The 25,346-nt window shown below is 47.7% G+C and overlaps 1 protein-coding gene and 1 pseudogene across 1 annotated transcript in view; one reads left to right on the forward strand and one right to left on the reverse strand.

Moving 5' to 3' along the window:
- Positions 1–25,346, reverse strand: part of Nup154 (nuclear pore complex protein Nup154) — a 280,785-nt gene that overhangs the window by 196,501 nt on the left and 58,938 nt on the right. The window lies entirely within an intron of this gene.
- On the forward strand, positions 5,108–14,682 carry LOC142590792 (uncharacterized; annotated as a pseudogene).

The following is a 25,346-nucleotide window of genomic DNA, read 5'->3' on the forward strand; positions in this document are numbered from 1 at the left end:
GATTTGGCCACCTGGACAAGCTCAATTGTAGCAATTCATAGCAACTGTACGTGTGCCCGGCGTCTTTTGCACTTCGAAGAATATAGATTGTGCTGAAGAATACGACAATAAGGTTTATATAGTGCAATATACAAAGCCACAAGAACGTCTGAATCCACAAGCACGAAGATCAGACAGATCCACGTACTTCCCATCATTCCCAAGGTAGGACAACGACTGCAGAGCCAGAGTTCCCTCTAGTAATTTTTGTAGGAAACTCTATGGTGCGTGCCGTCGCTGAGAGTTCGTCGAACCGTCAGGAATGACCCCATAGTTCAATGCACCCACACGGCGGACAATCTTGTATGGGCCGAAATAACGTCAAAGGAGCTTCTCGCTGAGGCCTCGTCGGCGAACTGGTGCCCATACCCAAACTTGATCGCCGGGAGTGTATTCTTGATATAGGCGTCGAAGGTTGTAGTGCCGGGTGTCAATTGCTTGCTGTCTTGCGGTTCGTACTCGAGCGAGCTGCCGGGCCTCTTCGGCGCGCTGCTGAAACGTCGCCACATCACGATGTGGGTCACCTTCATTCACATGAGGGAGCATGGCGTCGAGTGTCGTAGTCACTTCCCGGCCGTAAACAAGAGCGAACGGTGTCAGCCCAGTTGTCTCCTGAATGGCCATATTATATGCGAAGGTGACATAAGGGAGTACTTCATCCCATGTTTTATGCTCAACGTCAACATACATTGACATCATGTCTGGCAGGGTTTTATTTAGCCATTCTGTGAGACCATTACTTTGCAGATGGTATGCGGTAGTTCTGCGGTGAGTAGTTTGGCTGTACCGCAGTATGGCCTGCATCAGGTCACTACAGAATGCTGTCCCCCTGTCAGTGATAATGGCCTCTGGCGCGCCGTGATGCAGGACAATATGAAAAACAAGAAATCTGGCGGCTTCTTCAGCGGTGGCTCTTGAGAGCGCGCACGTTTCTGCATAGCAAGTCAAGTAATCCGTCGCAACAACAATCCATTTGTTCCCAGCGGTGGACGTCGGGAAAGGCCCAAGAAAGTCCAATCCAACTTGCTGGAACGGTCTTGTTGAGGGTTCAATCGGTTGCAGGAATCCGGCAGATTTCGTTGGGGGAGTCTTGCGGCATTGACATTCTCTGCACGTACGGACAGAGTGCTTGACTTCTTCGGCAATATGCGGCCAGTAATAACATTCTCGAATCCGCACGAGTGTTCGTGCAGAGCCGAGGTGTCCGGATGTTGCTTCATCATGAGACGCCAGCAAAATTTCTGGACATAACGATGATCGTACAAGAAGGTAGGCCTTCTTAGTAGGATCGAAGTTCTTTTTGGCTAGAACACCACTTCGTAAGCAGAATGCAGACACACTGCACTTAAAGATTTGTGGTACGCAGTCACTTCGTCCTTCAAGGTACTCAATCAGACCACTAAATTCAGGGTCGGCCCTCTGTTGCGTGGCGAAATCGGAGGTGGTAACCATGCCCAGAAAAGTTGAGTCGTCGTCTGTACATGGTGGTGGTCGCTCAACAGGGGCTCGGGACAGACAATCTGCGTCTGAACGCTTTCTTCCGTTCTTGTAGACTACGGAGATGTCAAACTCCTCCAGCCGCAAACTCCATCTTGCGAGGCGTCCGGATGAGTCCTTCAGGTTTGCTAGCCAGCACAAAGCATGGTGATCGTTAACGACAGTAAAAGGTCGGCCATATACATATGGGCGAAATTTTCATGTTGCCCACACTAGTGCCAGACATCCTTTTCCATTGCCCACACTAGTGCCAGACATCCTTTTCCATTGTGGAATAATTTGATTCTGCCTTTGATAAAGAACGACTGGCATAGGCGGTGACATGTCCTCGTCCGTTCTGTCTCTGAACAAGAATGGTGCTGAAGCCGTAACTGCTGGCGTCGGTGTGGATTTCAGTTTCCGCATTGTCGTCGAAGTGCGCCAAAATGGGTGGCGATTAGAGACGGCGCTGGAGCTCTCGAAACGCTTCCTCTTGTGGTGCATGCCATATAAACGCGACGTCCTCTTTTGTCAGTAGTGTCAGAGGCTCTGCGATCCGCAAAAAGTCTTTGACAAAACGTCTGTAGTAGGCGCAAAGTCCGAGAAACCTTCCGACCCTTTTCTTTTCATGGGGCTGTAGGAAGTGTCGCACGGCAGCTGTCTTCTCTGGGTCTGGTAAGACGTCTGCAGAGTTGATAACGTGGCCTAGTAATTTGAGCTGTTCGTAGGCAAAGCGACATTTCTCAGCCTTCAGCCTAAGTCCGGAAGACTTGATAGCATGCAGTACCACCTCTAGCCTGCTAAGGTGTTAGTCGAAGGTAGATGCGAATACTATCACATTATCAAGATATACCAGACAAGTCTGCCATTTCAGTCCAGCCAACACGGTGTTCATTGCCCTTTGGAAGGTTGCAGGGGCAGTACACAGCCCAAATGGCATGACCTCGAACTGGTATAAGCCATCTGGTGTAATGAACACAGTCTTTTCGCGATCCCTTTCGTCAGCCTCCACCTGCCAATAGCCGCTCTTTAGGTCCATGGACGAGAAGTATCTTGCATTGCAAAGGTGATCCAAGGTGTCGTCAATTCGAGGGAGCGAATAGACGCCCTTTCTCGTGACCTTGTTGAGTCGGCAGTAATTGACACAGAATCTTAGGGTGTCGTCTCTTTTTTTCACAAGCAGGATGGGGGAAGCCCAAGAACTTTGAGAGGGTTCAATGACGTCGTCATGCAGCATTTCTTTTTATCTGTTTCCTGATTGCTTCCCATTCTTTCATGGACACGCGGTACGGTGATTGGTGAATAGGCCGTGTACATTCATCTGTTATTATCCGATGCTTTGTAAGCGTCGTCTGGAGAATCTTGGACGATGTAGCGAAGCAATCCTGGTATGTATGAAGCAGTTTCTGCAGCCGTTCTCGTCTCGCTTGTGGCAGAGCAGGGTTTATATCGAATGAAATGTCAGGAGGTAGAGGTGCGAGTTTGTTTTCGAGTGTGAGGATGTTGCCTATGTTGGGAATATTCTCGAAGAGTGCCACCGTGGTACCTTTAGCGAATGACGATATTCCGAGCAGAAATTTGTTATCAGTATATTGGCTGTTCCTTCGACCAGGCGGACAATCCATCTTGCTACAGACAACCCCCGCTCAAACAGCAAACTTGAGTTCGCTTCGACCAATCCCTCCACGCAGCTGCCGTTGTTGGTACCCACTGCGATCAGAGCACTCGACCAGGGTGGCAACGTGATATGTTCATCGAGAATCACGAGTGAAGCAGGTAATGCAGGACTTAAATCGTGCGCTATGGCGTTCTCTGGTGAAAGACTTATGGTCTGTGCCTGTACATTAATTACTGCACTGTTTGCCGAAAGGAAGTCTACACCCAGAATGACGTCACTGCACTGCTCTAGGACGATGAAAGCGGTAGGGTACATGTGTCTTCGCACCAATACACGAGCCGTACATCTTCCCTTTGGCATTACTACGTGACCACCTGCTGTTCGTATCTGCGGGCCGTCCCAAGCAGTAAGAACTTAGTTGAGTGGCGAACACTGCACTCACGACGGAGAAGTCAGCACCGGTGTCAACCAGCGCGAACACATCCCGGTTGTCAATCTTCACTGCTAGGTCCGTGGATTTTGTTCTGGTATTGCACGTGCGTCGGGGTGCGGTGCTGCGGCTTTGCCAGTACTTGCTACTGACGCATCGCTTCGTCTCGTCGCTGGCATGAAGATTATATTGTCGTGTCATTGACACATTTTGTTCATACAGCGCAGGCGTAGTTACATCACTGGAATGTTGCGGCGGGGGAGGGTTTTCAGCAGTGCGATGGGCTGCAACCGTGCCTCCACCGGTTGTCGTCCTCAGTTTCCCAAGCTAGGGCTGAGGGACCTTCCTCGTGCTGCTTCCGCGTAGCTAGGACGGGGAGAAGTAGAACGGCGGGATGAGGGTGATGACGAGTTGTAGCGGCTTGTTGACGAATTCTGCCTTTGTAGGTAGTGTTCGATCTCAAGTGGCCTTTGGCCAGGTTGCGGACGTGGAGCCCCGATAAGGAACCCATGGATGCCGAGGTTCCTGTAGAAGCAGCGACGGTATACATGGCCGGGCTCGCCGCAGTGGAAGCGTAAAGGACGCTGGTCGGGAGTCCTTCAGACGTCAGACTTTCTCGGGGCTGCCTGTGCGACTCTAGGCATTGCAATGGCATATTGCAATGCAATAGCATTGCAATGGCGAGTACTCCGATCTGGTCGGCTGCACTTGGCTTTGCACAGCGGCGGCATACGACATAACCTGAGGTGGTCGAGAGGTGTATTCGGGTGCTTGGTGCGGCTGAACTAGTTGCCCTGTTCCCAGTGCCTGCTGGACTTCTTGTCTGATAACATTGTTGAGCGCTGTGACTTGAAGACTGGAGCTAGGGAACATTTTAGGAAGTTGCTCTTGTATGACAGCCTTGAGTGTGTCTTGAAGGTTGCTCATGGTGTCGAATTCCGTGAGAGACGCACCACGGACCAGAGCAGGGCATCCGTACGGTCTTCTTCGAACGTCGAGTGTTTTTTCCATGGCTGCGGCTTCAGTTAAAAATTCAGCAACCATTTTTGGTGGCCTCCGCATTAGCCCAGTGAAAAGCTATTTCACTCCTCTGGTAAGAAAACCAAGCTTCTTTTCTTCTGGCATTTCTTGGTCTGCCCTAGCAAAAAGATTAATTTCTTCCACAAAGACGGCCACGCTTTCATTGGGCAGCTGGAGACGTGTTTGAAGTTGTCTATCAGCTCTTTCCTTGCGAAAGACACTTGTAAATGTAAAAAGAAGGCTTCGCTTGGAGTTTTCCCATGTCCTGAGCTGTGACTCTTGGTTGATGAACCACGTACGTGCAGACTCCTCCAGCGCGAAGTAAACATGCTGTAACTTCGCATCATCGTCCCACTTGATGTAGCTCGCCACGCGCTCGAACTGTTCGAGCCAGTCTTCAGGATCATCGCAGGGGGTTCCACGGAATGTCGGTGGCTCCCGTGGCTGCTGTAACACGATGGCTGTAGGAGTGATGGGCTCGCTCATCTTGACTGTCATGGCCTCTTTTGCAGGGCCTGTGTTCTATGGTAGGAAGCCGTACTCAGGGGAAAGCCCAAGATTCCGGTGGCTTCTTCGTTGGTCATCTTCTTCTGGCTGATGCAGACTGGTGTCGCGAGTGCCTGAACGAGCGCTGGACATACCCAGCATCTCCACCAGTTGTCACGAGTGATGCTACACACCGGTAATTAGAGAAGACGAGTGCACAGCAAGACAAACATTTATTGAGGCGAACTTGTGCCCCACGTAACCAAAAGCAACTAGCCCTATAGCAGCAACATGTGCGAGCATGGACAGCAATCGACAAAGAACGAGCCTCCCCTATCTGCGGGCAGTATTTAAAGGCTGTGAAGGAACATGCGTAGAACTATTGCGAGAGATAGCGTGAGTTGCCTGCCTGATACGATGGGCCCATCGTAGATACGAAGCTATCACGGTAGGTTTGTGCGAGTGCTCCCACGCGTTAACATCCATCATTTGAACGCCACCGGCGCAGATGCAAAGCCCGAAAGGCACGTGGCAATATGAACATGGCTCAAACACCATCCTGCACTGGTATTTAGTCACCATATTGTCACGTGTTAGTGACAGTTAGGAACACAGTAGCGAAACTGTAAACGGCAGGGCGGGACACGCCACCGCAACGACAGTGGTCACAAAAATCCCCTTCTTGATGCAGGTTTTCCTCCCGTGGTTTGTATTGTCACTTCGGCTGAGCTACCACGGCAGCCACACGTTTCTGGCCTATCACCAAAGTGCACCCACCCAGATGCTACCCAGGGCCCTGAACAATTCTTCGCAAGTCACCCGAGATCAGTGTGTCACACTGATCTCGGGGCCAGGCAGATGTTGGGAGAGATGGCGTTGGGAGACGCAGGCGAGCACGGCAAACAGACTTTACTAATAACAAACCCAAAATAAAACACTCAAAATGGAACTCAAAACTCAAGTGACAAAGATAAAACTCTACACTTGCTTAACCAAAACAATGTCCTTATCTTCGCCTATGTGCATCCTTAGCGTATTTAGCGCGAAAGTCCGCCAACCCTGGCCTATGGCTGCACGCTAACAAAAAGGAACGCTCTTACAAGGCTCCGTTGTCGCACGTCACTCCCAGTCCGATGTGCGTCGACTCTTGGTCACCGTCAGTGCTCCTGCCGACTCCGCAAGTTTTGCTTCCTTGGTATCGGCCGACCAGCTCCTCCGACTCGGATGCCGGCGTCCCGAACTATGTCGGTGATGGTGCGCTCAGGCCTGCCTGGCTAGGCTTAACACCGGGCTCCGCCGCTTCTTCTCCGAGCGCAGGCGAGACGCCCCTAAGACTACCGGCCGTGCTGGTCTGTCGAAGAGAGGGATCCAATTCCTGGAGTGTCCAGCAGCGCCATGGGAGGCTGCAGCAGGTCGAGGAAGCCTCGCTCGAACGTCACCGAGGTGGACGGCGACACCCTGGATAGCCAGCGTCACGGGCCAGTCCGAGCCTCCATGGCTCCCGTCACCAGTACAAAGCTGGCGCTCCAACCTGCTTGGCCCAGAGCCACGTCAATAATCCCAGCTCAGCGCCGCTTCTCCGATCCCACCTCTGATCACACGCCTCGAAAGCTCGTGCCGTTCGGACCGGTCGGCGCACATCGTCCTTTTCTTTTTGTGCCACATGCCTCTTACATATGACACACAAGCCGTTCCTTGCCACAGTCTGGCTTTTCGTCTGGCAACATCGAGCAACCAAGTGCAAGGGACAGCTGCATCGACTACATATTGCACCACCGGACTGGGGCGAGTTGGGGCATGCCACCACAATGACAGTGCTGACAAAAATCCCCTTCACGAAGCAGGTCAGTTACCTTCCGAAAACAGCTTGTGTCTGCTCTGGAAATCACTGCTTTCTTGCGGTGTCGTGCCCTCTTGTGTAATTGGAACTTGTGATCTGTTGTGTAGAATGTTGTCTCTATACATCAATGCTAAAACAATTACTCTGCTCCTATTGCAGTCGGAAGACGTAGAATTAAACCCAGGACCAAATGACATTTAACAGCCATCCATTGAAACTATTGCAAAGACCATATCTCACATAGAAACATCATGAAGCTCTGTTCTGTCAAACTTTCTTTAATCCAAGCACCACAGAATAGCATCGAGACCATCGTGGCCAGCCTTTCGGCTCGTGTTGATGGCCTGGAGAAGATTGTCTAGTCGACTCAGTCAAACGAAATAGGTTTAAAGGCAGACATGAACGGTAGCCTTGCAAAACTTTCCACTGAAATCAAAGTTCTTACTGAAAAATGTGATCATGGAGAAAATTGCCTGCGTCGTTTAAGCTTATTTTTCTGTGGAATTCAAGACACAAAGGGCGAGACTTGGCTTGAGTCCCAGACAAAAATAGTATCATTCTGCTCCGAGAAGCTTGGGTTTATCCATTGGTACAGACAACTTGGAGAGTGCCCGACTTGGTCGGTACCAGTAAGACAAATCTAGGCCTATTATTATAAAATATGCAAGATTTAAAGATAATTCAAGGATTCTAGCAGTGGCTTCTAAGCTCAAAGGCATGAATTTTTCTATTCGCGAGGACTACTCAGCCAGAGTTTGACAGGTGCGAAGGAAACTATCTTCATAGACAACAGAGCGGCAGATCATATCAGGGTGTCTACCAAAAAAGCATTTCCAAATTCCCCGAGTTTGCCAGGTTTTCCCTGAGTGCCTTTGCGAAATTCCCTGAGTGATGCAGAACTATGTTTTATGTCAAGATGGGCTGAAAGCCTATCGCCCGATGCTGTCACTCTAGTAAATATATGAAACAAAATATTAAAAACCGACTTAATCCACTTTGAATACTAAAGAGTAGTGCTTACGTTATTCAAAAAGAGAAAAAAGGGAGGGTTTGGCAAAATGCACAGCAAATAAAATGCCTCTGAAAAAAATTGCAAATCGAGTCGGACATTCTCAAATACGAATAAAAAGGAGATGCATACAGAAGCAAATATTTTCTCCAGCGCGCCTCGCTTTTCTGCCTCTCTGGCCGATTCGTCGTTTGCTCATTGGCTGCTTGAAGCTCCATGGTTTCTTCTGGTTTTTCTTTTCCTTTTAGTTTCTTTTCTTGTGCGACGTGTTCACATGCAAGACGCTCTTCGACGTTGTCGTTTTCTAGCATAGAATTCGCCTCAGCACGCGCACTACTTGTCAGCTTCTTGTCCTCTCCAACCACGGCACCACGACGCAAACTACGCACATCACAGTCTCCAACCACTGCACCGTGTCGCACACTACATACATCACGACTATCGAATATCAGAAAACACAATCTTTTAGGCTTCCAAATTCTTGCAATAAACACAGTGCTGCACATGCTCAAGACGCTATCACATTACTTAACAAGACTCTTGCTAGCTGACAGTAACTTGGAAGCCTACGAATCGGGATGTATATTATGTTCTACTCTAATTAAAGGAAACACCAAATTAGTATGCGAGCACTGATAACAGCCCATTCGTGCACAAAGGTCTGTGAAATATTCTTTATCAATAGAACGTCTGTCAAATAGAATCAAGTGCTTTGTGAAGCTGAACAAATAGCAAACATGTTCTAAACACAAATATGGTTTTCGGTTTAATAGTGGGCAATACTGTGCTTAATGGCCATTTTCTATTGCTAAGAAAGCTTTGCTTCCAGTTTTCTTCTCCCCCTTTCTTTTCTTTTTTTTTGCGCACATCCATCTGCCGTCTTTGTAGATGCGTCTGCAGCAGGGGGTCAAACACACTGTCATGATATTTTTGAGCCCGCCATGTAAATCCACAGCTAGTGTTGTGACAGGTCGCTCGATGCTACAAGAGAACGTTGCACGCCTACGAACAGCTTTTGTAAGGAGGGGTCACCGTGCAATTTTTTACAAAGATGGCAGCCGTGAATAACAGTCATCCCTCTTACAGTTTTGTTTCAGAGGCGTTGCATGGCAATGCCACCCGGTAAACGCAGAGAAAATAAACAACACGGGATTGGTTGCAGGCGCGGTCCCAAGTGTACAGTCGTGCTGCAGTACATCGTTGGTTTCTATTCATTGGGCGTAACTGTTGACGGCGACCGCCTAGTTGGTCCGCCTCTCAGAACTGCTTGGCTACACTCGTAAGAAGTGGCAACGAGGGAAAAAGCATTCAAGTTTCTCATTCAAGTTTCTTCAAGTACGTTGTCATTCAAGCGCATCGTCTTTCCACCCCCACTTCTACGCACGTGAGTTCGTCATTTCTCTAGTGAATTCGACGTAACAGAATTTCGTCATACCAATGTTTGGCAACTTCGAAGCCTTCGACAGAGGAGACAGATGCGTGGCCCTGCTACGTTGAACACCTTGAAGCTTTCTTCATCGCTCATGACAGTTCAGCAGAGAAAAAAGGTCATTCTTCTTTAGTTACTGTGGGCAGAAAACAGTACGCCCTCGTGCGAGATCTCGTCAAACCCGCTCCAGCGCAAGTCAAAACCTTGCAAAAGATTCTTTCCATGCTGGGTAACCATTACTGGCCCAAGCCATCTGCTGTTGTTCAGCATTTTAGGTTCTACATGCGCGTTCACACGGAGGGTGAGTCCATCAGTAACTTTGTGGCGTCATGCAAAATTCTCACTAAATATTGCAACTTTGGAACTGAGCATGGCAATATGTTGAGCGACCATATCCTGTGCAGCATCAACGGCTCAGCCGTGCAGACGAGGCTGCTCAAGAAAGCAGACCTTATATAGGTTGTATTCACTAACGACACGCCCACGCTGCTGCACGGGCTGATGGGAAGGGCGCGAGCTGGTTCCGCTTCCGGTGTGCCATGATTTTGGCCACTTTGCGAAGCTCGTCTGTTCGCGGAGAAGCAGCAGTGCAGTTGGAGTGAGTTGCAGCAATCACAATCATGGTAAATTGCGCGGTTTATGGATGCAGCAACAGGTCGTGGCGAAAGAACAGCGAGAACAAAAACGAGGTTAAGTTCTTTGGAGTGCCGTCGGTCATCTACAACCAATGCAGCAGGACGCAAGAATTGTCAGAAAGGCGTCGTGCCGAGTGGTTCCGCCGCATTCGCCGCGCTGACATTGACGAAAATTCTCCCAACTACAAAGTGTGCAGTGTTCATTTCATTTCTGGTAAGTGCCAGTTTACATTCTAAATGTTGCATTTACACGCATCTTATTCTTGAGCACGAGTGCGTTGTCGCGTCACCAAGCAACTTGGAAGAGGGCAGTTAAAGTTGCGGTACTCCTATGTTTACGCTTGCTTAACCGCATTTTTTATTGAAGCAGGCGACATTAATGTATGTGCACTGCCATCGCATGCGGTTGCAGCTTAATTGCTTAAGCTCCACGTAGTAATTCTTGACCACGTGTGTGCTGTCGCGTCACCAAGCAGCTTTGAAAAGGGCAATTAAAACTTGTGGAACTCCAATGTTTACGCTTGCATAACCGCTTTTTTTATTGACGTAGGCGGCGTTAATGTACACTAACCGCGTGCGCACCTGAATTGTTTAAGCTCCACGCATTTTAGGCTTGAGCAAGTGTGTGTTGTCGCGTCACCAAGGAGCTTAGAAAAGGGCAGTTAAACTTGTGGTACTACGGATATTCACGCTTTCCTAACCGCCGTTTTGTTGACGTAGGCGACGTTAATTTGCACTGTCAGCGTGCACGGGCGCAGCTGAATTGTTTAAGCTCGCTAGCGACGTCTTTTGTAAAAAGCTGTCGCTTGGACTTTTCTACGTGACCTTGACATCTCCCTGCAAGACACGGTGCCGACATGCAAGCCTGTATCTTTTTTAACTTGCAGGAAAGCCATCATATTTAATGGACGAGACAAACCCTGACTGGGCACCAAGTCTGCAGTTAGGGTACACAACAAACCCTACAGATCTTGCAGAGGGCAGGTATGGCATGCCCTTTTTGCTCACTTTTGCTTTCTCCTACACCTCGAGCAACATTAAAGCATTCCTGTCGCGATAATGTTTGCGCATTATGCATCGCTGCAAGTTTTTAGCAAAGCCACAAATGCACTATGAACATTGTGGAATGGTTGTCATAAATGAAAGTATTTTTTGTTGTGATTCGTTAGCTGCTGTGATGAAAGTACATCCTTGCGAAGTGTAAGTGTAATTTGACTTGTTTTAAACTTATCAAGACGGGTGCTTTAGTAAAAGGAATGCACGAGGTAGCCACAGTGGAGGCTGAACCCCCCCCTCCCCCAGGATTTTCTCCTGCATGACTGCATTGTTTCATTCCAGGCATAAGCGGCGGTCCAGGAGGGCCCGGAATGCACCACATTGTGTGACCGCAGGCCACGACAATGTACTGCAGCCTTGCAATTCAGCACCACAAGGTCCCAAGACCTGCTTGGGAAAGCTGAGAAACACAGAAGTTCATCTTGGAGGTAAACAAACTTGTTTATTTAATCCCATTGTGCACTTTTGGGCTGCTTTTCTCGGTTGATGCACTGTTGTAATTTTAGATGTTGCATATTCAGACAGCTCCCATGCTTAACAGTACGAGTAAAAACATTGATTGGTCTTTGGTGCACATTGGGCAAGGTGACGAGTCAGCAGCGCTGCTCGTAGCTGAACTCCTCTGTATGTGAAAAGTGGTCTGTCACTAAATGTAGCACTAATGTCATGTGCAGTCAACATTACTTCAGTTCTAATGCTTGAGACATGTGTGGCATTCTGTTTTTGTGCTTGCAGATGCATCCACTGCACCGGCAAATGTGCCAGCTACTTGTACAGCTGAGGTAGACAAGCCTGCTGAATCTTCTGCAGGGTTGGCTGCAGGCTTCAACAAAGTACAGCAACCTTGCTATTCAGAACCACCAGGCAGCAAGGCTTGCTCAGAAGTGGATAAAGACACAGATATTGGTGTTGAAGGTAAGCAAGTGTCAGTGTTCTGCAAGCTATTCACTGAAGCAGTTTCAAATAGAATAAGGTCCACACTTCCATTGACCTAAAGAACAGGCTGGCTTTGGAAAATATTACTCAACATTCAGCCATATCCAAGTCATTACTACGGCCCTTTCGGTGCCCCTTGACCGGTGCTTCGCCAAATCGAATAATGCCGCACCGTGACAATGTCGCTATCCTAGAAAATGTTTGCAAGAATCCCACGACCACCATAATCTTCACAAAACAGCAATAAAGGAAGATGTCAGATAAGACAATACGAGGTCACCACTGCTTTTCACTGCATGTTTACAAGAAGTATTCAAATCCCTGGACTGCAAAGAACAAGGCATAATAATTAATGGGGAGTACCTCAACAACTTGTGATTTGCTAATGACTGTCAAACTCGGTGACAGATCTGCAGAAAACACTTGACATGAACTACCGTAGCCAAGTGGTAGGTCTAAAAGTTTACATGCAGAAAACTAAGGTACTGATAATCTGGAAAAAGAACAGGATTTTTGCACAGGAAATGAATCCTTAGACATTGTAAAGGAATGCATATATCTTGGCCATGTGGTTACTGGTGACAGGCTGTGAAAGAGAGATCAACAGTAGAACTAGAATAGGATGGAGTGCAAGGGATAGCAAATGCAGCCAGAAAAGACTAAATATGGAAGGATGAACTTCGTTCATTCGCAGGTAAAGAGTGGGTCTGGTTGGTGCAGGATAGGACCAGTTGGAGAGCTGTGGGAAAGGCCTTCGTCCCGCAGTGGAGATGACAGACTGTTGATAGTGATGATTACAAGGAACAAAAATATTGAACAGTTTTTGGCATATAATCATTGCACGAGCTGGTCAGTCATCGGTACTGTTTTACATGCAAGTGTTGTCACAATATCACAGTAGTACCACGTGTACTCAACACTAGTAAAACTTAATGCATGAGTGGCATTCTGTTTTTATGCTTGCAGATGCAGCCACTACACCAGCAGAAGTGCCAACAGCTTGTGCAGCTGAGGCAGAAGAGGCTGCTGAATACTTGCCTGTGGCGACCTCCGATGCTTCAGCCACAGCATTTGCAGCACCTGACATGCCCACCGTGGAAGTCGTGCAAGTGAAGGAGTTGTATACACAAACCACTGATGTTACATGTAAGCACTCTTCGAAGTGGCGTTCATAGAATTGCTAAAAAAAGTGATTTGGTACAACCTTCTGCTTGAAAAATGCAATAGCCTGACACAAAATTTTTTTTCTTTGTCCATTTGCACCTTAGGTGTTCAAGATGCAGAGACTCAGACAGAGGTCACGAAAGAGTACATTGATTCTTTGGAATCTGATAACAGGGATTTGCAGCTCGAGCTATCAAGGCTGAAGAAACAAGTCAGCTGCCTCAAAATGACACAGTCTTCGCTACAGGAAGACGAGAGACGTGTGAAATTCTACACAGGCCTCCCAAGTTATGCGATGTTGATAGCAATTTTCAACATTGTGGAAGGCAGCATGCCACATGGAGGCAGAAATGCCCTGACCAAGTTTCAGGAGTTCCTTGTTCCTTGTGCTAAGGCTAAGACTTGGAGTACCTCTACAAGACCTGGCCTGCAGGTTTTGTGTAAGTGTATTTATAGTGTATTTATATGGCATGGGCTGGGAGACTGCAGTGTCGACCACCACCTGTGATGTCAACACTGCAGTCTCCCAGCCCACGCTGGGGAAACTGAAGGCCGCGACCTCAGGGGGAAAGGTTGCCACACATCAAAGTGCCGAAAATCCCCCATTTCCATCAAACGAGAAGCCGATACAGCCGGATGATTTGATGACAGACTAGATTGTTAGCGCCGATGTTACTGTACCAATTGACGGCCACGACGTGATGGCGCTAGTAGACACCAGGCGACAATGTTTTGCAGAAAAATACACATTGTTATGCATTGCATAAAACAGCATTTTAAAAGATGTAAAGACTTTTACAATGTAACATGATACCTCCAACTGTGGGCACTGATGCATTTTTTTATTCTAGGTCAGCCAAGCCACAGTGACAAGGATCTTGGAACGCTGGCTTGATGTCATGCACATACACCTGAGCAAACTTGTGGAGTGGCCAGATCGGGAGGAGCTGCAACTAACCATGCCCATGTGCTTTCATAGAGCATTTGGAACTAGGGTGGCTGTGATAACTGACTGCTTCGAAGTGTTTCTAGAACGGCCATCTTCAGTTCTTCCCCGCTGTCAAACTTGGTCATGATACAAGCACCATAATACTGTAAAATATCTTATTAGAATTGCACCTCAGGGTTCCATCACCTACATCTCTAAAGGATGGGGTGGGCGTACAAGTGACAAGCTCCTGATCGAGCGTTGTGGTATTCTGAACAACCTTCAACCAGGAGACACTGTGCTTGCGGATCGAGGTTTCACTATTGCCGATGCTGTAGGGATTCAGTGTGAACGTCTTGAAGTGCCAGCATTCACAAAAGGGAAGCGACAGCTCACAGCCTGGGAGGTGGAGAAGACGCGAAAGATAGCCAATGTTCGCATACATGTAGAGAGAGTCATTGGGCTGTTGCGCCGGAAGTATGCAATTTTGTCCTCGATTATTCCTATCGAGCTTGTGATGGTAAGAAGTGGAGACACAGTAGCACAACTGGACAAAATTGTGACAGTATGCGCTGCCTTGACTAATCTCTGCAAGTCTGTTGTGCCGTTTCAGTGAATTCGGCATATGTTGTCATTACTGTAATTGAACAAATAGTCTTGGTTTGGAACAGTTCTTTTCACTCTACTAATGCTCAAATTGCAGAAAAGTAGACAAGTACTTTGCCACATGTGTGCATGTGTGACGTGCTTCCAAGTCATCCTGTGTGCTCCCTTGCCGACTGATTAATGTACCCTGGGTGCCCTGTAACGTAAAACTATTCCAATCTACTGACGTCAAATTTACGTAACCGCCGACGCAAGCATAAGGTGGTCACCCGCAGGGTTGTTACCCTCTCAGTCGATGAGAGCCAATTTGGTGTAGGTGCGGTGCTTCCTCAAGAAGGCCGCCCTGTCGCTTTTTCGTCTCGGTCTCCCACAGACACAGGACAGCGATATGCGCAAATTGAAAAAGAAACGCTCGCAATTGTGCACGGTTGCACGAAATTCCACGATTACATTTACGGTCAGCCAGAAGTAACGGTTGAAACCGATCATCGCCCTTTGGTGTCGATTTTCAAGAAGCAGCTGCACTAGTGCCCCCTTCGTTTGCAATGCCTGAGGCTCACCTTGCAGCGCTATCCCATCAATGTTGTCTACAAACCGGTCAAGGAGCTATTTCTTGCGGATGCTTTGTCATGATTTCCGAGCAAAAGGTGCGTGGCTGAAGAGACCGAACAGTTTCAAGTAAATGTGCTCGATTTTGTTTCTGCTTCTAAAACACGCATCGAAGACCTCCTTGCAGCAACCAATAGCAATCCAACCCTGCTCAAGCTACGAGAATATGCGGAAACAAGCTGGCCGGACAATAAACGTGATACCCCGGAAGCCGTGCGCCCCTGCTGGTCATACCGGGAGGACTTACACACCCAGGACGGCCTACTGTTCCGCAGAAATAAGGTAATCATACCACACTCGAAGAGAGCAGAAATACTGAGCCTCCTCCATGCCGCACATTTGGGAGCAGACGAAATCAAAGAACGAGCGAGAAGCGTTATGTTCTGGCCCAGCATGTCTGCGGATATTAACAGTACTGTAGAGCTTGCAAGATCTGCGAAACGCATCAATTGCGGAACCCGAAGATGGCACTTTTGTGTCACGAAGTGCCTAGTTTACCCTGGAAAACTGTAGGAATGGACTTGTTCTCTTACGGCAGCCAACAGTTTGTCATAATCGTGGACTTCTATTCCTTCTTTTTTGAGATATGTGAATTCCAAAACGTCACTGCAAAACTACTGAAACCATGGTGTGCAGATATTTTTGCTGATCATGGGCTTCCCTTAAAGCTGTGCAGTGATAACGGCCCACCGTTCCACAGAGCGGAATTCAAAGAGTTTCTGAGCACATTAGGTATCACACACATAATTTCGAGCCCTTATTACCCACGCTCTAATGGAATGGCAGAAAGGGATGTCCAAGAGGCTAAGAAGTGCTTGTATAGGACACCCCACTTCCAAATGGCTTTACTTGAGTGGCGCAATGCCCCCAGGGATGCAGTGCTGAAGTCCCCTGCGCAGAGACTCATGGGACGACTGACGAGAACCCTGCTCCCAGTACCCACAACGCACCTGGTGCCAGAGACGGTGCCCTGCAAAGCTGTTCACCGCAGTCTGCAGGAAATCCGTCACCGCCAGAAAATCTACTACAACCGCGGCTCCAGACAGCTGCCGCCCCTATCGCAGGGGCAACAGGTAGCAGCGTACGACACTCTTCACAGGACCTGGGCACCTGCTGTCTTCCTAAGGCTAGTGGAAGCACCACGTTCAGCGATTCTGAAAACGGAGGACGGCCGGGAGATCAGGTGGACCCGAGAGCATCTACGCGACGTGGCCCCACAACCACACGATTCTCTAGAGTCTGATGTCTCAGACGTCGAACCTCCTTTCCCAGAGCTACGACAAAGCACATGGCAACGTCGCAAGCCCTGTCTGTACCCATTGCCTGAGAGACGAACTACTCGTTTATATTAAAAAAAAAGGGAAGGTGTGGCAGAGCTGCCAGCGACGCGACATCATGACCTGTGACGTCACGCTCCTGTTCCTGTATATACCAGCGTCCCACCGGCAATAAACGTTCTTCACCGACAACTGGCTCAGTTACAGAACGGATCCTTAGCAAAGAAGAGTTGGCAGAACGAGGTCGTAATAGTGCCGAAAGTGCTCGAAAACGTTACACGGCCACGGAAAAAGTTTTAGTACACACAAATAAACCCATGCTCTCCGGCAGGTGCGAATAGCCAGTGCCTAAGCGATCGGCAGCAGCCATCTTTTATTCCTTCGGAATGGGGCAGCCTGTAGCTATTCACAAGAAAATTCAGTTTTGTTCGGCATATTAATGCATCTTTAATATGTACACGTCACTTTGACACAGTGAGTTTTTGCGGTTTTGTGACATCACGTGACAGGCAGCTGAAGTGGGTGCAGCCCGAAAACTTTTGACCAATAGCCGAGGGCTAATGAAATTTGTGTGTCACATTAGCCGAGGGCTAATGGTGAAAAGGCGTCGAATGAGAAATAACTGTTTTTCTTTTGATCGGTCAAATTGTGCATAATCAGTGTGTACACGTCATATCAGATGGGGAGATGTCGCGGTTTTCTTGACATCACGTGACAGACAGGTGAAGTGGGGGTGGTCAAAAAAAGTTTTAACCAATCATGGAGGGCCGATTGCAAAATTGGAATAGAAATGATGTTATAGCGCCCATGATCAAGGCTGCTGCTTTTTCTTGCAAGGCTTACAAGCTAGGCAGAACTATGCCTTGGCCTTTGGTGGACGCTTCAGATTTGCACATGAAAAATGGAACCATTTGCCAGAACACTGTCGGCCACTGCACTTGACCATTTCACCGTATTCAGCACCACTGCAGTAACAGTAGCATTCATTGTCTGCTGAACATTCTTCACATGTAAGCATTGTTTCTTGCTGTGGCAAGGTAGTCCAGTGTTTAAATAAAAGCTGCGGGAGCAAAACCTGTTCAAAGAACGCTTTGGACTTCTGTGTCATTTCTTTGCAGAAAGACGAATCAATAGCGATGCGTTCTATCAGAATGTCTGATGGTGTCCACAGAACGAAATCGCAGTACTGCCGCTGACACACACAGAGTTGCAGTTGTACTTGGTAGAAGTATGCATGGCTTCCCTTCAGTCGCACACTGTCATCACATAGCTCCAAGCAGCCACCTTTCTGCTTCAGCACATCGCCCACACAGACTGCTGAACAGGGACACTTAATTTCTAGCACACCATCGTGACAGCATTGACATGAAACCAAGCCATCTGGACTGGCGGCTAGGTAGGGTGCTTCTACAGAAATGTGTAGGCCAGAGCTATGACACACAAATTTCTTGTGCTTCCCAGTCTTTGCCGAGATGTAAGCCTTCCTGGCTACTACTTCTTTTTGTTTCCTCTAATTGGTTGCTGCTGAAAAGAACTTCTGCTCTTCAGGATAGCACATCCTCTTGATGAGGCTTATGGACGGCTTGTAGAGGGGTGTTCGGCAGGCTGCATACACGGTCGATGAAGTCACCCTTCCTGCTCGGAATGTAAACCAAACAGAAGATGCTCACTTCTCCCTTGTTGCTGCCTCTACAGCGCGACATACCTGCATGTTCAAAACAAAGGCCACTCAAACAGTGAAGGTGTTGCAATGCGACAAGTTTATGAACTGGCATCACTCGCGTTAACCACTGACATGCAAAATACAAGTACTTTGCCATTCTACCCCTTGCCTAACAGGCACAAGCCCTTATGCCAAGATTTACAAAGTAAATACTTTAGCAAAATACTGCCTGAAGGAATGCATAAATTCCATGGTGCTTGCGTGCCTTATGGAAACCTTAACCGACCACTAAACTGTACTCTTTTTGAAAATGCGGCTTTCACACTTCAGGCACACCAAAATTGCATACTACTACGCTATCGTACGAGTACCATTACGCTACAGCTTGTTAAGCACACGAAGCTTTTTTGTTCACATAATGTCGAAAGAAATGTGTTGCTTACTTTGGTTCTACAGTGAATGCTTGTGCAAACATCTGGCACTCCTCTTGAATGTTGTTCCATGTTGCTGGTTTGTCACGGGTCAGCTCCCCAAGAACAGCTGTAGAATACTTTTGAGACAACGGAATGAAGTCGTCGCAAAAGCCCTTTGTGAGTGAGAGCACTGCATACTGCACTCCAGTATTTTTTACGCTGGTCAGGAAGGCAGCCCATTTTTCTTTTGATGGCCTCTCGATCCGAGCTTTACTTTTCTTCGCAGAAAGGTGCTTTGTTTCGCTGAGACGCCGTCTTTTCGCATTGGATGAAGAAAAGTCAATCTCAGCAATTGGTGCGCAGGCCAGATTGGTCATATAAGGTGGCAACCATTTGTTCGTCTTGTCTGTGCAGGCCTGGCTTTCTCAAAATGAAGCTGCTGCCTCCAAATAAAAAAGAACTGCACCTATTTGAGAACAGGCCTCACCAAGGCCCGCCATGCACGTACAGTGTTGCTGCCTTCACCATTCCGTCTTCTTTAATAATAATCCATGGCTCCAGTGGTTGTGTGAAAAGTGCCTGAGAATGGTTTACCTGTAAATGCAATGAATATAATTGTTTAGAATTGTGAAACTTCTTCGAACTGGGTTAGCCTGCTTAAACCATATGGGTACAGTATCTGATAAACATTCACAATTACAATGATTTAAATCTATCCCGCGACACATCACTCGCTCAAGGTAGTAGGCTGCGCCGTACAACTTTGCACATTCATGGTCTTTGACACCGATATGCTTAGTGAAGTGTTGCTTACTTTCGGTTCTACAATGAATGCTCGTTCAAACAAGCTATGCTGCGCGCTGTCCATACTGCTCATCGTCGCGAAAAGCGCCCTCACCACATAGCGAGATCTAATCTTAAGTTCACGAGTTGCAGTTTACATTGGCGAACAAAACGATTCCAACACCTAATCAATCAATTCCATCAGAACCTTAAAACACACACTGCTGCGCGGTACTGTGAGGATCCGTGTACGCCGTATCTGCTGTAGCCAGCGTTTGCGCGAACCCTTGAACTTCCGTTCCTCCGCGTGCGCGTGAATCTGTGTGTGCATACTTTTCTCGGCAGCCATGCAAAAAGCGCGCGATCGCTTCTGTGAAGCGACGGCGAGCTAGGTTTCAAATCTCGGCTTTCAGCCGCCGATGCTGGCTCGTACGCAGCCCTGACTCGTCCTTGAACCATCCAGTCTTATCACTCTCCTCTCGTTTAACCACTTTAAATACTGCACACTATGTACAGCTGTGTCGCCACGCCTACCTCGCCATCAGCGTCCCATCATGACGCCGCTCCGTGCGCATATGGAGTTAGTCAGCATTAGCACAGAGACTTTGAGACCTTTTGTCGAGATTCTAAACGTACAACAAACTCTTACCTTTCCACGTACGATGATCACGTCGTCCACCTTCTTCAGCTGCGGCTCCTGAACGAAACCGCTTGTCAGGTAGTTGTGCGCTTCGAGAGACTTTTTTGCTTTTAGTTGCTTATGTGTAATGTAGCTAGTCGCGTGAACTAAATAATCCTTGATGTCGGAGACCTCTACCTTTGGCACAAGCTCGACATCAAAGCACAGCTCGTCCGTGTCCAGCAGCAATGGGTCAACACTGCCGCAAAGCTTCACCTTTGCTACGTAGCGCTTCTTTGCTGCTTCCTCTAAGCCTTGCGCATATGCGCTCAAACTGATTGCAGGCTCATCGCCCATGACTCCGCAGCGTCTTTGCGTTCATAGAAGCTACTGCGGTGACTGCTAGTACACACCAAGAATTTGTAATCCAAAGAGCATCCGCCGACTAAACCACAAATCGAGCATGGCACACAGCTAACACACGGTGATACGGATGCGACAAGTGGCCAAGATCGTGACGGACGCTGGTGCGGAGGGCGCTGCCATGGTTGCCAGCTGTACTCGCAGCATGTTGGTGACGTCATGTGAATACAACCTATACGAAGACGAAAACTGCACTTGACATAGAAGCTGCGAAGAAAGATGCCGGCGAGATAGCCAGTTCCAGCAGAAGTTCCCTTCCTACGCATAACGTTGCGGCATCAAAGGAGTATGTCTCATGATACCGCTGCAGGGAGGAACAACTCGCGACCGAGGGCAAGCACATCAGCCCTACGTGCAACTACTGCCAAAAGCAGGGACACAATGCTCGAGTGCGCAACTCGAAGAGAAAACACGCTTTATCAAGGAAGGGAAAGTCTACAAAACTACACGGTTCCGCACCTCCAACTCGTACAACTTCAAGTGGAACATACCAAGTCAATACTGTTGACAACAACGCACCTGCCGATGTGTTTGACATGTGGCCAGTCGACACCGTCGTGCCTTCGCAGCCCTTCAACATGACCGTTAGCGTTTGTAGCGTTTGTGGTAAGCCGCTCCGTATGGAGCTGGACACAGGTGCAAGCATTTCTGTCAGTGCAAAAAGAAAGTCTTCAGGAGCTACTACCGTCGATGACTGTCATGCCATCGGATGTGCTCCTACAAAGCTACTCGGGCGAGCTTACACAAGTTCAAGGCAAAGCAGATGTCGCAGTACAGTTCCACGACAGAAAGCTCTCCTATCTTTGTTCCTGGCTGCGACGCCTGCGACGCAGCAGAGGGTGCTAAGAATCCCCGGCTCCGGACAGGCCACCATTGGAATATTAACCTGGCAACGCTTAACGCTAGAACATTATCTAGTGAGGCGAGTCTAGCAGTGCTATTGGAGGAATTAGAGGGCAGTAAAGGGGATATAATAGGGCTCAGTCAAGTTAGGCGGCCAAAAGAAGCATATACAGAGCTAAAAAGCGGGCACGTCCTGTGCTACCGGGGCTCAGCGGAGAGACGAGAACTAGGAGTTGGATTCTTGATTAATAACAATATAGCTGGTAACATACAGGAATTCTGTAGCATTAAGGAGAAGGTGGCAGGTCTTGTTGTGAAACTTAATAAGAGGTACAAAATGAAGGTTGTACAGGTCTATGCCCCTACATCCAGTCATAATGACCAGGAAGTCGAAAGCTTCTGTGAAGACGTGGAATCGGCGATGGGTAGAGTGAAAACAAAATACACTATACTGATGGGCGACTTCAATGCCAAGGTTGGCAAGACGCAGGCTGGAGACAAGGCACTGGGGGAATATCGCATAGGCACTAGGAATAGCAGGGTAGAGTTAATAGTAGAGTTTGCGGAACAGAATAATATGCGGATTATGAATACCTTCTTCTGCAAGCGGGATAGCCGAAAGTGGACGTGGAGGAGCCCGAACGGCGAGACTAGAAATGAAATAGACCTCATACTCTGCGCTAACCCTGGCATCATACAAGATGTGGACGTGCTCAGCAAGGTGCATTGCAGTGACCATAGGATGGTAAGAACTCGAATCAGCCTAGACTCGAGGAGGGAATGGAAGAAACTGGTACATAAGAAGCCGATCAGTGAGTTAGCGGTAAGAGGGAAAATAGAGGAATTCCAGATCAAGTATCCGGCTTTAACTCGGGAAGAGGACCTTAGTGTTGAAGCAATGAACGAAATCTTGTGGGCATCATTAAGGAGTGTGCAATAAAAGTCGGTGGTAACTCCGTTAGACAGGATACCAGTAAGCTATCGCAGGAGACGAAAGATCTGATCAAGAAAAGCCAATGTATGAAAGCCTCTAACCCTACAGCTAGAATAGAACTGTCAGAACGTTCGAAGTTAATCAAAAATGTAAGACAGCTGACATAAGGAAGTATAATATGGATAGAATTGAACGTGCTCCCAGGAACGGAGGAAGCCTAAAAGCAGTGAAGAAGAAACCAGGGATTGGCAAGAATCAGATATATGCGTTAAGAGACAAAGCCGGCAATATCATTACTAATATGGATGAGACCGTTCCAAGTGGCTGAGGAGTTCTACAGAGATTTATACAGTACCAGTGGCACCTACAATGACAATGCAAGAGAGAATAGTCTACAGGAATTTAAAATCCCGCAAGTAACGCCGGAAAAAGTAACGAAAGCCTTGAAGCTATGCAAAGGGGGAAGGCAGCTGGGGAGGATCAGGTAACAGCAGATTTGTTCAAGGATGGTGGGCAGATTGTTCTAGAAAAACTGGCCACCCTGTATACACAATGCCTCATGACCTCGAGCGTACCAAAATCTTGGAAGAACGCTAACATAATCCTAATCCATAAGAAAGGGGACGCCAAAGATTTGAAAAATTATAGACCAGTCAGCTTACTGACCGTTGCCTACAAAGTATTTACTAAGGTAATCGCAAATAGAATCAGGAACACCTTAGACTTCTGTCAAGCAAAGGAGCAGGCAGGACTCCGTAAAGGCTATTCAACAATAGGCCTTATTCACACTATCAATCAGGTGATAGAGAAATGGGCGGAATATAACCAACCATTATATATAGCTTTCATTGATTATGAGAAAGCGTTTGATTCTGTCGAAACCTCAGCAGTCATGGAGGCATTACGGAATCAGGGTGCAGACGAGCCATATGTAAAAATACTGAAAGATATCTATAGCGGCTCCTCAGCCACCATAGTCCTCCATAAAGAAAGCAACAAAATTCCAATAAAGAAAGGCGTAAGGCAGGGAGATACGATCTCTCCAATGCTATTCACAGTATGTTTACAGGAGGTATTCAGATACCTGGATTGGGAAGAATTGGGGATAAAAGTTAATGGAGAATACCTTAGTAACTTGCGATTCGCTGATGATATTGCCTTGCTTAGTAACTCAGGGGACCAACTGCCATGCATGCTCACTGACCTGGAGAGGCAAAGCAGAAGAACAGGTCTAAAAATTTATCTGCAGAAAACTAAAGTAATGTTTAACAGTCTCAGAAGAGAACAAAAATTTACAATAGGTAGCGAGGCACTGGAAGTGGTAAGGGAATACATCTACATAGAGCAGGTAGTGACGGCGGATCCGAATCATGAGACAAATAATAAGAATAAGAGTGGGCTGGGGTGCGTTTGGCAGGCATTCTCAGATCATGAACAGCAGGCTGCCGTTATCCCTCAAGGGAAAAGTGTATAATAGCTGTGTCTTACCAGTAATCACCTAGGGGGCAGAAACCTGGAGGCTTACGAAAAGGGTTCTACTTAAACTGAGGACGACACAACAAGCTATGGAAAGAAGAATTATGGGTGTAACGTTAACGGGATAAGATGAAAAGTTTGCAGGGACGACATGCCACAATTAGTACATGACCGGGATTGTTGGAGAAGTATGGGAGAGACCTTTGCCCTGCAGTGGGCGTAACCAGGATGATGATGATGATGATTCCAAAACTGCTCGCAGCCTGTTGCGCTTACCACTCTCTCTGGCAGTTTATTCTATTCTCTCGCAGCTTGCAAAAAAGAAGAATATTTAAAACAATCCTTAGAAAATCTACCCTCTTTCACATACTTTAAATGTTTACTGCTTACTACCCGCAACATTGTTTCGGTTATGTAGCATTCCTTGTTTACCAGCACCATGTGATTCATAATGCTGTAAAAAAGGCTCAGCCTTTCCCGTTTCCTTCACATGTTAAGTAAAGGAAGGTTTGCCTTTTCATAAAGCGGTGACACCGAGTCTTGTCTTCGATATTTGGAAAAAATGAAGCACAAGGCACGCCGATGCACACCTAAATTTGGTCGTACGGATCCCAGACTGCGCAAGCATATTCCATTATAGGATGAACGAGCATTTTGTATATGATAAGCTTGGATTCTGCAGGTGCTTGTTTGAAAGTGCGTCGAATAAATCCTAATCTTTGATTTTCTTTGCCTACTAAATTGTCAATGTGAGTCGTCCAACCCATATTTGCAGTCAAAGTTACGCCCAAGTACTTGTATTCGGCCACTCGAGTTAGTGGAGTACCTGATGGGGAGTAGTTGAACTGTAAAGGGGCACGTTTGTGCGATATTGTCATGCATACAGTTTTATCCAAGTTCAGTGACATTTGCCATTTTGTACACCATTCATGTACAGTGAAAACTCGTTAAACCGTAGTTGGCCGGAGCTCGGAAAAAGTACGTACTAAACAGTAGTACTGTTTAACCGAAATAGCATGAGCTCGTCCACTTACCTGTCGAAAACGAAACTCAGAGAGAGTGCAATGAAAGGGGAAAAAAACGTGCAGTATTTATTCACTTCACGCGACAAAAGTGTTATTTTCATTTCATGCCACGGCGGCCTAGCACGACGACAGTGGCCTCAAGCTTACTGAAGCTACGTGCCAGCTTTTCAGCCAGCCCCCTCTTCTCAGCAAACACTCGCATGGCAGATTCCTCTTTGGCGTTACGTATTCTCCGTGCATGCACGCGGTAGTGCTGCAGAAGCCCCGGGGTGCCTTTTTCATTGCCTGGTGTCGGAGTTCGGAATACTTTTCGTTTGGAATAGTTACGTTATCGCATCCCTGTTGTCGTCGCGACGATTGTATTCATGAGGCTGAAGTAACGTGCAGCTTCTGTCACTGTCGGGCCTGAATCGCCCGTGCTGTCGCTTTCCGTGTCGTCCTCATCACTGTCGCTAGTCGACACTTCGGCAACAACAGAGGCAACGATGGCGAAAAGTCAAACCTCGTGGCCGACATCTTTCGCGGTCACAGCAGCGCTGCCGAGCAACTTCTTCGCATTCCAAATGCCACACACTGTAGTCAACAGCAGATCCCTGTCACGTGCCAATG

This window comes from Dermacentor variabilis, chromosome 8 (assembly GCF_050947875.1).
Source record: "Dermacentor variabilis isolate Ectoservices chromosome 8, ASM5094787v1, whole genome shotgun sequence".
Classification (NCBI taxonomy): Eukaryota; Metazoa; Arthropoda; class Arachnida; order Ixodida; family Ixodidae; genus Dermacentor; species Dermacentor variabilis.